We start from the raw sequence: 14108 nt of genomic DNA, 5'->3' as shown, positions 1-14108 counted from the left end.
TCTAATTAAAAAAAAAAAGTATTTATAGAATGTATTCCGTATTTGAACGGGATTGTTCAATTGTGTTGCTTAGAACAATAAAGACATGTTGCATTATGGACATGAAAAAGGCCACAAATATTTTGTAATCATTAAATGCTTTGCATAATTCAATTACTAAACATAAACTGTTGCCAGCTTAGCAGGTGGTATTATTTAAGCTTCGCGCTAAGCCAAATTATAACAGCCTTTTATTAAATGATGTTTGGCAGAGGTTGCATTTTGTTGGTGTAAGCTTATAAATTGTTAAATAATTAGTGGCAATTGTTAGTAGCAAAATGCCCTCGCAGTGTGCACACATTTGTGTAAATAACTTAAAACTTATTTTGCATCGCCTAAATGAATTGGAAAACATAACCACGAGATAGCTGCTGCCTCATATGCAAGTGCATTTCAAACAGCCATGAAATCGAATTGTTGACTGCATACACATCACTCATACGACGCGTTGGCTTCAAACGATCGACCTGGACCCCGTTGAGATTGAACCCTAAACGGCTTACCAGCGGGGCTCGAGGCAAGTGGTCGATGGACGACGCAGCAGACACCATCTGCACTCCCTGGAAATCGGCCATAAATATCTTCACACTGCCACTTGGACAACAGTCCTTTAAGTGCACTTAAACAAATCCTATCCAGAATTTACCTCTAAAAGTGTTGGAAGAATGAACAAAAAAATGTGACAATAATCTGAAAAATAGACTGTGCTGGTATTGTCCCTTTTTATATTGTGATTTTAAAAGAACGTTTTTTATATGCAAGATTTGTTTATTTATGTTTTTAACATACTTTTTTTAAGTAATGAAAAAATTGCTTTTTTGGCAGTGCAACATCGTTCATTGTCCAGTGTCCTTCGCAGGATGCCTTTGCAGCAGCAGTTGACTTTTGCCGCACTGGCGCTTGCTCCCCAGAGCATTTGGTCGGGTTTTTTATGCTTACAACTCAATTTGAAGCCAACTGGGCGAAGTGCGTGCCCGGGAAAACAAGAGGAGCCACAAGGATCATGGCAGGCAGAAGGAACAAAAGCAATATTAGAATTTGTTGCCGGGCCGTGCGGCTTTTGTGGCACTTCTCATTGTTTTTCCCACAGCATCCTTGTTGCTCCTTCTCGTGTCCTGGACGACAGCACGACAGCAAGACAGCTTAACCCCAGCACAGCGTTTAAGCTGCACAAGTTTCGAAACAAATCCCGCCCAGATCCATAATTCTTTTCCGCACCTAAAGTGACAGAGATCTCGGCTTAGTGTGCCGTGGCTGCCGTGGTCGTCTTAATGTTTAATTTTTATGCCATCTTCTGAATTATGCAAGGCGCCAGAGAGCCACTGAGGTTTGCCCAATTCCCACAGCTCTGTATGAAGAATGGATAATAATTTAAGCCGGACGTGAGGCGGGGGGTAAAGTAGCAGATAAATAATAGAAAACGATGAGAGAGACTCATAACAAATTGTCAATTTATAAAGTGAAAGTTTTCCGGTTGGCTAATGCCATGCCACAAGTTTAAGTAATAATAAATTAACCGAATACTTTTGGGCCCAGGCCCGAAAAACAGAGCGAATTGAAGTGAAGAAAAATGTGCGAATGATTCTCCGCGGAGCAATAGCTGTCATATAAAAGATTGCGGCCCGCAATACGCAAAATATGTAAAGAAAACCGCAGCAGCAGGTGGTGGTGATTTTCCTCCGGCGGCCAGGGGGCAATAGCTTAAAATTAGCCATAAGCAAAATTACTGTAAAATATTTTAAATGAGTGTAAAGGCAGCGGAATATAATAAGCCCAAAAGAAGAGCGCAACAAAGGGGCCAGCACCAAGAGGGTCGCGAAACAAAGGTCGCGCTGGGTGGGCGCCACATAGTCACTCACATCCCGTGGGGCATGCTGTTAAATGAAGAATAAAGCAGCGAACACAAACTCAAAGTGTGCCTTGCAGCCCACTTGGATACAGTCTTGACAAAGCCATAAAATCGTGTAATTTTTCTAAGGAATATCCCTTTATGGCCTTCATTCCAATCGTAGAATGCACCAAGAAGATAACAACTTTAAAAGATGGATAACCATTTTAATAGCAAGGGTAAATACTTTTGATTAGGATGCTACATCCTTTCATATGCAGCATAGCATCTTTAATTTTATAAGCTTTCATTTGAATGCATTACTTACTTTATGCATATTCGAAATACTGTTTTTATTACCTAATTTCTTAAATGTACTCATATTTTTGATCTTGTTGCCAATATTTTTGCCACCACTGTGCTGTGAGTCTGATGGCAAACATATTTTATGAGTTTTATTGTTGCCGCCGCTTTTTTTTGTCTCCTGGCGAGGCTGATAATAAAACTTGGCCGCTGGCAGGGAGCACAGCCCGCTGGGAGCATAATCGAGCGTTTTTCCGTAGGTCCTGCGGCCGGTGCATGTATCTGTATGGGTGCCAGTCAAAGTGTGTGTGTGTGTGTGAGCACAAAATCAAGCTGCGTACTAAAAAAAGGAATAGGAGGAATACACGAAAACCCGCATGTTTCTACGAATTTTACACACATTTTCAGGTCTAATAAATTATTAAAACATGTATTAACTTTAAAGGTAGCGCTGAAAAGTAACAAATGAAAACAAATTACATTTCTCGCATACCTTTCACTACTTTAGAACCTGTGCGCATTTCAACAGGATTGAGAAGATGAGAGTGCAATCGCAGCGGCAGCTCGGAGAAAAAGCAGCCCCAAGGGCTCTCCTTAAATACCCAGAAGCGGCTTTGCAAAGATTCATTAAGGATACATCGACAGTGTGCAGCAATAGGGATTGTAATAAACTAATTCTGTTGACAATGTTTCGCCTTTGTGTGCTGAAGTACAGATAATATCATGCTGCTTATGCTGCTTAATGCCCTTTTTGTCTCATATATACTTTTTGCGATCACTTGAGGAGGCTAAAACGCTTCAAGGCGTAGAAAAAAGGACCTGCAACAGAATTGACAACAGCATGAGCATATTCAAATTGCTTTCGGGCAGCTAATAAAAAGCTTGTAATCAAGTGGGACGCCGGTGAAGGCTGGGTGGCAGAAAACTTTTAGCTTCAGCCAACTCACAAACTTGGACATGTCAGGCAACAGCAACAACAACAAAAAGTAAAAAAAACGAGTAAAAATAAAATAAAAAGGGGAAATATGCCACTAGGATATGCATGAGCAGCAGCTTATGCACAGCATAGCTCATGAGTTTTGCATGGAGTTGTGCAGTTGATAGTTTGTTGCAGGACGAGATGGAAAAGTATTTGGAAAAGGAGCCGGCAGGCGGCTGCTCCTTGCACTTATCCAAGTGCACAAAGCAGCTAAGCAAAACACTCGTTGCAGCCAACTTAAGGCTAATTTAAGTGACTGAATCTGTATCTAGCCGGCTGTAAGTGTGTGCTGGGTGTGTGCGGGTGTGCGGATGTGTGTGTGTGCAGAGTGCGTGTCCTTTACTCGCTCTCGCCGCCAGGCTACGGGACTCCAGGGCCTTCCAAGGAGTCGCTCCGACTTTTACCTGGTCCTAAGTGTCCCGGGTTAAGCTGCTCGCCTGCCTTTTCCGTTCAGCTTGCCATCATCAATGAAAATGCTCGTAAATTATGCAAGCCTAGGAAAATAAGCTGCACTCAAGTGCGTTTCCTTCCTCACCTTCCCTGCAGTTCTTCCTTGTAAGTTCTCTTCTGTTCACTGCCAGGACTTTGGGCCAGCGGAACAGGGCGTATGCGTGATTTTCAATTAAATTACATAAAGGCCACGCAACGTTGCCGTCTGCGCATTTCATTCACTTCACTTTTAATCCTCTTTGAGATTGATTACTCAAAAACTGCAACCACTGAATATTGACAAGACTAGCAATATTCACTTAAGAAAAACTGATTCTAAGAAGTGTATTATTTCTCGGGGCTTAGGGATGAGTGTATCCTTTAAAAAAGATGTTGAATTTCAATGTGTTTTTGTTACGAAAGAGAAACAATAAAGCACGCATGAACATATTACTAAGAAATTGTCATCCAGAAGGGGAAAAATGTTTCATATCGATAGCATTTGTTTGTTTTGTAAATGTTTAGCTGTGCTTAGATCCAATTCTTGAGTTTCATTAAATTACAAAGGGACCTTTTTAATCGTATTTAAGTTTTATTGTTTTAATGTTGTGTTGTGTCAAGAAAAACACATATGGGACACCGCACTTATTTTCCTTAGCAAAGATACCCCAAAAACCGCAAGACAAAAACCTAAATGGAACAAAAAAAAACTGTTTTACAATTAATCAAGTTTTGCTGATAAGAAATATATTTTCCCTATTTAATATTATTATAAATAACTAGCGGCTTCATTGTGCAAAAAATTCCGTAATAAAGCATAGTTCTTGTGTAACATTCAAAAGTGCAATCTACAACAGTTCTGCCGCTAATTGACGAAAAACCTTTTAAGAAACCGAAAAATATGTTTCCTAGAAGAGAGGACTTTTTGAGATTGTCGCTGCTATATTACTACAGCGTTGGCCTGATTCCATTTAAACTTACCAGTGAAGAAAAGAAATTTGAAATTCTGTATCATATATAGTGAGCATTCAGTTTATGCAACATGGCGCTTGTACTTTCCACACAGATACTTTTTGTGGACGTGTCGTTCCAGAACAAGGAGTAATTTTTAGAGTCCTGTATGAAAATGATTTACATGGGCTTCTTATTGTCGGGATTTTAGAAGTATATCTCTATAAAACTATGTATTTACTATAAGCTATATAAATGCATTTCAGACTAACCGACGTTATGAATGAGGTATTATAATGAGTAAATTCATTTAGAGTTAAGAAATCGAATGTTCTTTGTCACACATTGTTATTACAATTTTTTTAATAATATTAAACGTATCTGAAAACCATTTCGGAGGGGAAAAACGTAATAAGTGTTTTGCCTGCCTGTTAAACACCAAATGACTGTAAACTTTTTAATTAGGCTGACGTGGTTTATGCGACTTTAATAAGATTTTAATGATTATCGCGGAAAAGTGTGAAATATCCAGCAGTAAGCCAGAGATAAAGGAGCCGATCTTAAGCAGACTAAGGCGACCTTAAGCGACGTCACTGCGACGTAAAGGAAATGCCGTACAATGCTCGAGTTCAAAGCGGAAAAAAGGAGGTAAAAGGACAGGTAAAAGGAAAAGTTGCGCAAGGTGAAATCCTGAAGAACCCTCGCACACACATGCATCCATACACGCACACCATCTAGAAAAAGTGGGCGTGACACGGTCGAAAAACTTCAGCCACGTTGAACTTTGGCCTTACGTCTCCTGGTCGCGTTTACCTTGGCCGTAAACTTGCCGGCGACTCGGTGGCAATTAGTGCATCTTTCATAGAACAGTGGGCCAGTGAAGAAAAAGTAATTATTATTATAAGTTAACTATTTTAAAAATCTTTATGAAATATGTTGATTTATGAATGAACAATGTATTATTGTTCCTTAAATATTATTAAGGTAAATAACTTTCTTTATTTTTAGAATATATACTGTTAAACTGGTCTGAATGCAATGATGTGAATTTTTTTTTGGTTTAAATAATTCCAGGAATTTTAAGAAGCTTCTTTTCATTAAGAGGTTTTCTCAACTTAGCCAAAAGAGTTTTAAACTCTTTCTTAAATTAAAAATGATAGTAACCAAATACCAAGTAATAGTAACCAAAATTGTCGAGAGTTCCCCCATATCCATCTACGAAATGCATATTTTTGCTTACCTTGATGAATAAGTCTCCTTCCATGCTGGTGTGTGTGTGAGTATCTGTGTGGAGGCGTGGCATTTAATTCATTTTCAGGAGCACCATAAATAGGAAGCAGCGAACACTGTCGCTTTTGCACACAATTTCTCATTCAGTTCAGAAGTTTTGCTCGCTCACAAGTTTGTAATTCTTGGCCTGTTAACAAAGTTCATAAATACTTGAGAAACTTCGCTGGGTTTGGCCGGCCCAAGGCCAGAGAGCCAAAGGATAAGCGCAAGGACCTGATTTCGCATCCTCGTAATTGGTATTGTACTTGATTCATGTTCACAGGTGAGAACAGGTGGAACTGCAGTTCATTATCACTTGATTGGCGGGTTGAGTGAGCGCCGGAATTTTCAAGGCAATCGGGCAATTCCTCGGATACTCGCACTTCCCTTTTATGGCCAACTAACTACCTGTTTTAATAGCTGGCAACTATTTGGTAAGTGCCTTGGCTATAAAATTGAATCGAGCATATTGAATACTTAGTTATATATTGCCTGGCGTCCGGAGAACAATTTAAACTTCCCCCAACCCCCAAACGAACGATTTCCCCTCAATGGCAGTCAGAAGCACAGCAATTGCAATTGAAAAGCGCGAAGGAAGTCGGGGGAAAACCAATCCACCGTTCGCCAATATCAATGAGATCTCCGGAACCCGGACTCAATTCGCTTTGTTGCTCACTCGCCGCTTAGTGCCCTCTCTTTCAGCCCCGGCTCATCCACCTCTTTCTCTCCTTCCCTCCAGCGAGCATTTGAAATTTTAATTATAAAATATTGCTGGCAAAAGTTCTCAGGTCGGCAACGCTAGACCGTGCTGATGTGTTGGATGTGTGCTATCAAAGGCGGAGGCGGAAGGTACAGTGGACACTGGACGCAGTGGAATTAAATCAAAAACAAATCAATGTTTATGAAAATAACACAATACAATATGATGTATTTTAGTAAGCTGAATGCCACACCTTATCATTTATAAGTTTATGATTTTAAAGTAACTCGCTGAAGTTAGAGAGGGTAAAATATTATAACATATTTTGACCATTTATTTAAAAGCCATCTCGGCATATATTGGCAATTATATTAATATATAAATGGAATATTTGGAATGGAAGTGAATCAGAGATGCTGCTCAGCAGTCGGAGCTTTTGAGGAACCCTCTGTAAGTCGCTAACCAGGATCTGCAACGCATCCCAGTCGATGTCCCCGTCTTCGTCACTAGTGACTTCCCAACCCACTTGTAATCACGTTACACACACTGTGTCCATGCGTCCTGTCAGAAGCTCGAGCTGCAGGCATTCGTCGATGGTTCGTTATCTGGCATTTGGCATGGCGCTGGATCAATGTGGCGCAGGCGAGAGGCACAGGTGATGCAGTGGGTCTTTGGCGCAGGATTGGCGAAGTATGGAGACGGTGGGGCATTCGCACTACTTCAAAAAGTAATTGTTTGCGATTTGGAGAGTGTGGTGCAGTGTGCTGTGTGTGTGTGTGTGTGTGTGTGAGTGGGGGATTGGGATGCAGTCAGGCAGCAAGGCAGCCACGGCGGCGAGGCTCTTGAGACATTTGAGTGGCCAAATGGGCTAGAGGAGCTGGGGATGTTGCTGGAATCGGGGCATAACGATGACAGCAAACGAGCTGCAGTTAAAGCTGCCTTGGGCTCTCCATTGCCGGTATATATGTATATATCTCCTGTTCCCATCTCTATCCATTCCTCTCTGGCATTGTCTCCGTCTCTGGCAGTGACTTTCGCTTTAGGAACGAGTTTATTTGCAGTCGAAATATGTCCCCAGACGGCAACAATAGCAATTAGTTCATTGTCAATAGTTTGCTCGTTGAAAATTTCAGGACTAGAAAAGGCAAGGACATCGTCAACGGGGGAGGCAGCAAATTTAACTAAATTGTAATCGGAATATGCGCATGCAAATGGCATTAGCCCGAAATGCAAATTACTTTACGGCATGCCAGTTGGATATTCAGGCGAAGGATGCCAAGGACAACTGGCATCATCATGATGCTGATGACGATGATGATGATGTGAATGGAGGATTTCTGGGCAAAATAGGATGCACTCAAATTGCCAGCGCTTAAGTGAAGTAAGCTAATTAATTTTGCATTGTGTTCTGACCCTTATGCAACCATTACATTACAGCCATTGCCCATCCTTTTGATTTTGGGTGCCTTCGGATTGCGAATCCTTTGTGCCCAGGATGTTTACTTTTCATTAATTGAGTTGTGCAAAAGTCTTCCATAATTTCCATGCGCCTGTCGCGCCTGCTGGCCATTCGGCCCAGCAATATGGCAATTCCAGACCAGTTTTCCCCATCCATTTTCCTCACAAATTTTCCCTCATGGCGCCAGCCTGTTAATGACGTCGTTGAGTGTCTTGGCGGCAATTGTGCAAACTTTATATTATCATCGCTGACATGGCCCAGAGAGCATTTACCCAAGGAAAATCCTTTTATTTCCGCCGTAATTTTATGTATTCCCACTGGGCGAATGGGTTCCAGGGCAAAGAGATCGACTTACTTTCCCGGACATCGATACGTGATGATTCCGAACGGCTTTGCCCTTTGGGACTTCGATAGCTTAATGCACACTTATCCACTGAAAACTTGTTAATTTCGCATATTGTCTCTTTAGGTAAGGAAGATCTACTGTTTTGGTTGGTATGTTCGTACTGCAATAATTGTAAAGAGTCCGTTATTGTTTATGGCCTGCATGGATTTGTGCAATTTCAATTTGAAGTTCGTGTTTGCTTAATTACAACTTGTAATTGACTAATTAAGCTGCTTCGATGGCCTTTGCAGTCTAGTATATTATCTTTTTGTGTTTGTGTTAATCACATGTTGCTCTCGATTATTATTGGTAGAGATGATAAGAAAACAAGAGAAACTGATTTAGTCGAGTTCCCCGACTATCAGATACCCACTACTCAGCTAGTGGAGTACGAACAAAAAATGTAAACATTTTTTGACATATCAACTTGGATTTTGACCTGATTAAGAATATATATTCCTTTTAGCCTACGAGTAACTGGTATTACTCTGAATTACTTACTCGAATAATTGAGTTGATCAAATTAAAAGTTATTGTGAAAAAACAGTAAAGTTCAGCATTCCAAGTAAATAATTTAAATTGAACAAATTTTTATCACTTTTAAATTTGTTGTATTAATATAGTACCACATTTTGTTGTGGCAATACATTTTGAATATTTTACTTCTAATCAGTACTGTGTGCAAGCATTTCGATTGCTTAAAATAATTTCTTTTTATAAATTTAGCCGCAGGATTTGATTTGAGTTCTGATGTCACTTGGCCCACAATTACCTGGAGGGTCAGAGTTGAGATTTAATTTCTTTACCCCGCATACACCATTCAGCGAATTTCCGCTTCATTACGTTCACAAACAAGTTTAGTGTGAGTGCAAGGCGGATGTATGCCTTACTTGTAAGGATCGGAGCAAAGTTTGGGATGCTTTTCTTTCTAGGATTTTGTTTCTTGCCATTAGATTGGCAAACTAGCAAACACAAAAAAAGTAGAAGATTGCGGGTTGGCTGCAAATAGAAAAAAGCAAAAACAGTAAGTAGGGGAAAAGAAATGAGCGAAATGGTTTCTACGGCATTTGTGTAACCAAGCATAAAGATGCTCGCCAACAAAAGCACAAGCAAGTGGGCGGCACACATGCATAGGAGCCAGTGGGCGTGGCATTGGGGGTGGGTAATTTTGCATTGGGGGTGGTGTGTTGACGAGGTCGCGCCCAAGACGACAAATTGAGCGAATGGATGACAATTTCGATTTGTGTTGTAAAAACTGCAGTAAACTGCAAAAAACATCAAGCAATAGAACGGAATGTCAGCGAAGGCAATGGAAAATGGTATGAACATAAAGGGTGGAAAATGGCAAAAAACACACAAATACACGCAAAATAAAAGCGAGCTAGATTGGAATAGAAATAGGAATAGGTGCCGGATAGTGGGAAAGGCCACTCTTCGCATGTGCATAAACATTCGCTTGTTATATGCTTAACTTTTTCGTCGGGCAGAAAAAACATTTTTATGGAGTTTTGTTTTCATTTTATTTGCTATGTTTGTTTATTTTTATTTGCCGCTCGTTGTCGTTGGTCGATGCTTGTTTACCCCCGATTTTCCCCGCCCATTTTCCAGCTGCTGTTGCTGCTGCCGCTGCTGGTGTTTCACTATCTCTCCAGCTATTTTTCTTATATTTTGTAAATTTTTTATTTGCCCTCCCTTTTTCGCCTGCACATTATGCTGTCTTGCGTTGTCCTGGCCATATCCTTCGATATCCTTTTTGTTGTGCGGCGCAACGAGCAAATGAAAAATAAGCTTTGAAAACATTTTGTGCCATTTAAAGAACAACATTTTGTTATTGTCGTCCCCTTGTTTGTCTTATATTACAAGTTCTGGTCACCCGAAATGCTGGACATTCCTGTTTTTTGTTGCCCTGTGTCCAATTTGATTTTTATTTCGTTTTATTTTTGGTGTTGTGTGGTGGTTCCTTCTCGTTCGTGTTGTGTTGTCTCATAGATGAAATGAGTTTTCTCGGCATTTTCCAGTTGATGTGCTTAATGGTGTTTGCTTTTACAACTTTCTATTTGCCAGTTGTTCTTTGGCCTCATCTTTATGCTAATCTCAATGTCATACAAACATGCACAGATGCGGTCAAGATAGTAATTGTGAGGTTTAGTAAAGAATTTACAAAATCTATAAGTATTCTCGAAAGCTTAAAAACAGAATTTCATAATTTAAATACCTTTTGCGAGTTATATTAAAATAATAATAACCATTTATCAATGTGCTTTAGAATATTATTTAATAAGAAAAATAGGCGTAATGGGTTTAAGAAACATATTAAATATAATTATTTTATTTTCAAGATGTACTACCATTGTATTGAGTACAACTTTATATATACTTGTACTTACCTGCGTGGGCATCAGATGGAAACCGCTTTGTAATGATCAGGAGAGCTTTGAAATTATCTGAAAAGGAGGAAAACCAAAGAAGCAGTCATTTACACGGCTGCTGCTCAGTTGCTTTTAGAGTAATTAAAAATGCAGTCAACAAATCTCTCACCACTTTCACCGCCTTCCATTTTCCATTTTCCGTTTTCCATTCGCTGCATACTTTCTTATGCATTTTCCTTTTGGCCCCACTGCGGTTTGCTGTTTTTGTTGTTAGGCGGAACCTTTTGGCCGCCATCTTTTCCATTCAGCCAGGTTTCCTCGAAGGCTTTAAGATGACGCCCTGGAAATGATTTAATTCACCGCAGTTCGCAATTAAACGAAAGTCGTGGATAGCGCGAGTGCAACACTAATTGCATTTTTTTTCACGCCATTTTCCGTTGATAAAGGGATTTGGTTCTCCTTGGCGCCTGCAACTGATTTCGAGGGGGTGTGGCACAAACTTAATTAAGCCCCATTGCCAACTGCCTACGGGTGGGGATTGTGGATATCCAATGGTGTGTGGCCCTGGCCCAGCATCTTTAATAAAACGTGGCCGAGAAGCCAACTTGGCCGCAGGTAATGGAAATCCCGATGACAATTTTTAGTTGCCACCATGAAAACATTTCAATTGCGGTTGCCAGGCGACGGCGGAAGTCGTCGCGCCTGATTGCCAGGAATGGCCAGGATCTGGTAGGACAACAGCTAAAAGCAAAGCGGATAAAGTCAATTCAAGTAAATGTTCCACTACTATGGTTTCACTTCACTTCGCAATACTTTGTCACTGAAAGAAATCTAAATAGCAGGCAGATTTGAAATCTATACCGATGGGATTCAAAAAGTGAATCAAAATAATTAGATATTTCGATTAGCAAATTTGTCAGTAAACTAACTAGAGAGTTAAGAAACAATTGAAAATACTCTTATTTAAGTCTGATCTTTGGAATGCGTTTTCCAGTGATGTTTATCTCATTGAACACGTAATTACAATACCCAATATCATTATTTTTTCACAGCTAAAACACTTAGTTTCTTTACAGCCCTTTTAGTTTTTTCCTTTAGAGAATCCTTGGTGGAATGTGGCTGCTGCACTTAATCACCCTGGTTGTCTTGGGAAGCGGGAATATTTGGATGGATTTGGCACATCCTGCCGCAAGGACACACACGGTTTCATTAGCTGCACTCGCTGAGGAAATTTGCTGGCAAGGCAGATTGCATGCAATCTCAGCATCTCAGTATATCAGTATCTCGGCATCTCATCCTGCAGGGCCCAATTTCTCTCTTTTTCCCCTCAGGAAGTTGCTGCGTGTGTGTGTGTGTGTGTGTGAATGTGAGTGAGTGTGAGGGAGGCTTAAATAAATAATGGTCGTATATATTGCACTTTGATGCAGGGCAGATCGACTCTCGATGGATGTTATTTTCTCGTTTTCTTTAAGGGCGCTTAATTTTCATTTTGGTTGGGGTATGTTCTGCGGGCTTTCCCCGGCTTCTATCCTGCTGCTCCTCCAGTTAGCATAAATGCATTAAAAACAATAAATGCGCAAAGTGGAGCGGTGCTGAGGCGCTCGTAAAGTGGTGCACGCTAGGCAAGAAGGCAGGATGCGCCAGTATGCTTCGCTGGTTACCCCTTTTTCCATTTCCCTGCCTCCGGGCCGTCGGTTTTGCCAGTCTCCAGTCTCCAGTCTCCAGCCGCCAGCCCCAGCCCCCTCCACCTTCCACCGTCACGGTCATTGCAAATTAATGGCCTTCAAAGTGGTTAAGCAGCAGGAGATTCAGTTGGCTGGACGCTGGCCGTTTGTTGGCCACCAGCTCATTGAGTCCACAAAGGAGCGCCGGAAAATTTTATGAGTTTCAACGGTGAAATACGAATTTTTGCACAAAATAATATTACCCAAAAAAAAGAGGAAGAAAATACAGCTCCTTTGGCTGCCTTTTTCCGTGTTGCCATTAAGTGCAAAAGGATTTTCATTCTTATGCGCATCCTGTGCATAATACAGCAGCATCTGCACACGCAAAACTCATTGTGTGTGAGAGTGTATCTTCCTCGATCTCTCTCTCTCTCTCTGTGTGTGTTTGTGTGTGTGGGTTGGCAAGGATATGCCAATTTATTGCACACACGAGTGCATTAGAGTGGCAGAGTCCTTGCCATTCCCTCGCTTTCCCTCCATTTCGCACACTCTGTCCGTCTCTTTCTTTGGGCTAAAGTTTTTGTGTTCATTTGGCGATTGTGGCTGCTGCATGTCTGGCAGAAATTACTTAATCCTTGTGGTTTTCTGGAGCAGCAAGTGCATTCTGTGACCATTTCCCTCAATCCTGCCCCTTCCCCCTTCGCCGTGGCCCTTTTCATTTGCCCATTAAAGCAATTGTAATTGGCATTTGTTGTTGTTTAAGCAAGCTGGCAAAATCATTTATTTGCTCTCCTTTAAAGACCGAATGTCCACTTTGTCTGAGAGGTTCAACTGCATCCAGGAGTTGGCGTCCTCCATTTCCACAGATCCCTGGAACCTATAGCATTTCCCTGGATTTTCTTTCCCCTCTTCCGATCCCAATTGCCACTGCCGACTGCCCCGTCTTAGCGCCTTTAAATATTTGCCTGGGCCACTGCCAGGACTCTGCTCCTGCTGCTTCTACTGCTGTTTTATTGCCCCCTCAGAGGAACCTGATTCCTTCCTCTTTCCTTTGCTTTCATACACGGAAAAATATAGTTGATCATTTCCTAATGAATGTGAATTACAAATTAAAGAGAGTTAGAAATCGCCACCGAAGAATACACCTTTAAATTAAAAGTTTGGTTTCAAAAATAAATAAGGAGTTAATCGCTATTAGGTTGTTACTATTATGCATTGATTTATGTACACCCATTATTTTCTGTGTACGCGTGCAGTTGCCAGGTTTCAGGACTCGGATGCAGAACGCTGAAGGAGCCTGTCTGTCCACGTCGCAGATTACAAATAAATTATCGCTTAATAGTCTTTTTACGCTCCTCGTTGCTTCTGCCATTTCTGGCCGGCAACTTTGATCCCTCATTTTACATTAGTGGTACTCCTGTCCACGGGGATGATTCAATATGGAAATACCTCTTGATGCCATTGCATAGACTTTAGTTTTATTTTTCTAGCTAATATAACGAATAATCATTTCAATATGAACAAAACGTCTGTTTTTACGAAAATGAAAAAACTTCAATTAAGCTTAAGGCATTGATTTCAATAAAAACAACTTACTCATTAATAATGCCATTTTTATGGGCAGATCACAGGGCTTTGAAGTGGGATAATTCCTCTCAGTGTAATCTGCATGCTGATTCTTTGGTCGAATCTCATCCTGAGAAAGGGCGACCCCAGCTGCTTTAAAAACTCTT

The sequence above is a fragment of the Drosophila erecta genome, unplaced genomic scaffold (assembly GCF_003286155.1).
Source record: "Drosophila erecta strain 14021-0224.00,06,07 unplaced genomic scaffold, DereRS2 tig00000000-arrow-pilon, whole genome shotgun sequence".
Lineage (NCBI taxonomy): Eukaryota > Metazoa > Arthropoda > Insecta > Diptera > Drosophilidae > Drosophila > Drosophila erecta.
The sequence above is the reverse complement of the archived record's forward strand: the minus strand, read 5'-3'. Positions refer to the sequence as shown.